Source organism: Penaeus monodon, chromosome 35 (assembly GCF_015228065.2).
Source record: "Penaeus monodon isolate SGIC_2016 chromosome 35, NSTDA_Pmon_1, whole genome shotgun sequence".
Lineage (NCBI taxonomy): Eukaryota > Metazoa > Arthropoda > Malacostraca > Decapoda > Penaeidae > Penaeus > Penaeus monodon.
The window spans coordinates 23,916,493-23,920,126 of record NC_051420.1 but is presented as its reverse complement, the minus strand read 5'-3'; positions in this window follow the sequence as shown (position 1 = coordinate 23,920,126).

Genomic DNA, 3,634 nt, shown 5'->3' with positions numbered 1-3,634 from the left:
GTTTTCAAATGCAGGTGAGTTTTTTAGTTTCAGTTTGTCTTATATAAAGGTAGACATTATTAAAACCAATTATGGTTTTAATTTTTTTTTTTTTTTTATAAAATATCTTGGTAACTTTCTTCAATCAGTCTACCATTTAACCCATATCTGACGGGTAGCATTCATAGAGGCCGGGGCCTTGCTGCCGGGGGCTTATATCGTCGCCCTAGCATGCGCGACCACTCATGCCAAATACCAGCATCCCATGCCGTTTCTTTGTAATACTACGAAGATATGTTGTCTATAGTCCGAATAAAATAAGCAGTGTGCGGCATCATGGAGTTGATATCGTCGGTTTGTTGCATTTTTTTTGTTTGTTGCATGGTAAAAATGAGAAAGTGTTAAAACCAACTTAACCACACTTTCACTGGCAGAAAAATAATGTTTTGCCGTGATTGTAAAAAAAAAAAAATCATGGCATGTCCATACATACTCTATAGCATATGCGTACGTGCCCCCGGCAGATGATCCCGCCATGCCATGGCATGTGCGTACATGCCACCCGTCGGCAATGGGTTAATAAATATGAAAGTTGGTATCAACTGACTGCTATCAACATCTACTAACAAAACAGAATAGAAATTATTGGAATTAATAAATAAGCACAATCTGAATCCTATAGAACTCTTACAAAACCTACGGAGCCTACAGAGACTACAGAGCCTGTATGTAAAAAGACTTAGAAATTGAACCCTAGTCCCCTTGCCTCAACAATAAGATCTGTCCAGGCTATAACTGTCAGGTATGATGGAGATTTTGCATTCCAGGTAGAGGGGGGAAGCAACACCCCCCATATGGAGACTTTTAGGGGGTACAAAATCCTAATGATAAAAATACTCCAACAAATTATAATTTCATTCCTCCACCTCCTCTAGAATTGACTAAAATAAACTATAAATGCACACTAGACTTCAATCAGTATCAAAATAATGGATTCTAAGATACAGAATAGTTCTAGTATACTACCAATTTATCATTTGGCAAAAAAAAGAGAATTGTTTTTCAGCCATAATTTACAGCAATTCAAAGCTTTCTACATACTATCCTATTAAATCTAGTGTTAATGACAGCTGCCAAATCATTTTAATTTCAAATTCGTATAGTGTGTATAGTGTCTTTCACTCGTAACAAAATATTCACAAATTGCATTTACATGTACTGTAGACATATCAAGAATACAAACAATTTTGAACTCTGGCTGTTTCCTTGTTTTAAATTGGATAAAATCGCTCAGCCTGAAAGTTTAAGCGAGATTTACCAGAAGTCTGTGGTGAAATATTTTGTTAATTCCACCATAGTTTCATTAACAAGCTCGTGTGACATCAACAGAGAGAATATTATTCTTTTCTTTAAGGTATGACCTTAATTAGTCAATTAAAGTACTTAAAAAATCTTCCCAGCCGTGGAGAAACTCAAATCAAAACTTTAAAAACTTACCGCATAATGATCAATCCAGCGGAAATAAAGTAAATCCGTAAATCACGGAAAGACGTTACTCCCAAAGCCTTCCACCCAAAACCTTTTACACTCGTTTAAATTATGAACCTACTTATAAAACTTAATACCTGTAATGTGAATTATTCTCCAGGCTTAACGTTACATGTGTGAAAAATATATGAAACAATAGCGTACCTTTAAGTCGCCCTCAGGCAAATACTTGCACTCTTTCGCGATTTCTATCCACTTGTCAACGTCCGCCATTTTTGTTTATGAAGCAGTGGGATACAGACTTATAGTTTTATCGGATCTCTTAACAAAAAAGCCCTTCTGTATCTCCGATCACACGTTTTACTTTGTGATACTAATTACACGTGAATTCCCCTTTCTTTTTAAGTATGTGATATATGTGTACATGTTGGTATTGATTATAAATACATACGTCCGTATTGTAGCTGGATGAGAAATGCTTATAATTTTCCAATATAACTGTGCTTACCAAATATAATGGGAAATAGAGGAATGAATATGGTCTTCTAAAACCAACTATGCTTACACAAATATAATAGGGAAATAGAGGAATAACTATGATTTTAGAAAATCAAAACAATAAATGAGGATGATAATACACTGTACTATGCATTTTATGGCCTTCCATGGCAAAATACGCAAAGATATGATCAAATAGACAATCCAGAGTAAATCTCTTTGATTCATATGCGTGTATTTATTTAGTACATATTTACACACACACACACACACACACACACACACACACACACACATACACACACATACACACACACACACACACACACACACACACACACAGACACACCTCATATATATATATATATATATATATATATATATATATATATATATATATATATATATATATATATATATATATATATATATATATAAGCACGCGTGTGTATACGGATGTGCGTATAGTAAATATTTCCATTAATCTATGTTCATTTCTTCATGGAAGAGAAGGTGCACAAAACTGTATTTCCGATATTTATCAGTCCGATCCGGCAATTATCAAGTAATTGTCACTGGCTTCCAATGACGCGTAATTTCGCCTTTATGAAAGAGGAGTATATAATTTTTAAAAAACTAAGATGCACTCAAAAGAAAAAAAAGCTTAAGACTCAGATATAGCTTGGTTCAACGTAAATTCAACCTTATTCGCCATGTCTATAGGGTGGAAGTTACTTTTGCGATAGTTTCCAGATCTTTTAATCAAGATAGGTTTACCACGTACTTAAAAGATTGGGTATTCTAATGAAAAGGAAAGGCTGGATGAAAACCTTAGAACGGCTATCAGGAGTGATTTCGTATTAAGACAACACCAACGATTGCAGACTAACAGTATGTGGACTGACAGTGTAATATATACCGGATTAATAGAAGGCATGGAAGGCATTGAGGTCCTCGAACTAACGACGTCCTTTATAAGAAATGGTAATGCTAATTATAATAAAGTACCAACAAAGTGTGTGTGGGGGAGGGGCAGAAAATAGGAAGGCAGAGTGCCCTCATCCATTTCAAGGATTTTGAATAACTTGATAGATTGGTAACATTAAAGTACTGAGAAGTTGTAAACAATGTTAATCTAGAATTTATAATCATAAATGGATCTATAATACTAGAATAGGTAACAGACATTTATCAACACTTATGTAATTACTGCAATGTAAGATTAACAATTTATCACTATGGTCTATATTACAAACTAAAAAGTACAGTCAAAATTATTTTTAGTGAACGACATCGAGAAAAATATATCCTTCATTTTAGTGTATTTATTAATTTGCCATGTAATTCAGTTTTTAGGTTGAGGGCTCCCGGGCCATCCAAGGTCAAAATCCAATCCTGACTGTACAGGAGACGTGACTCGAACGTCAGTTATGTAGACTGAATTGTAGAATAGTTCCTTTTCCGCATATACATGGAGATGGCAAAAGTGGCAAATCAACCACAATGGTATTTGAGATAGGTGGTATGCTTTACAGTGCCAGTGCAAATTAAATAAATTGTGTAAATAAAGATTTTGGTGTAAGGAATACATTGTAGGCAGAGCATTTTCATGAGGTAACGGGAAAGCACCGCTGACCTGGGGAAAGCACAGGTCAGCGTCATCAATCCG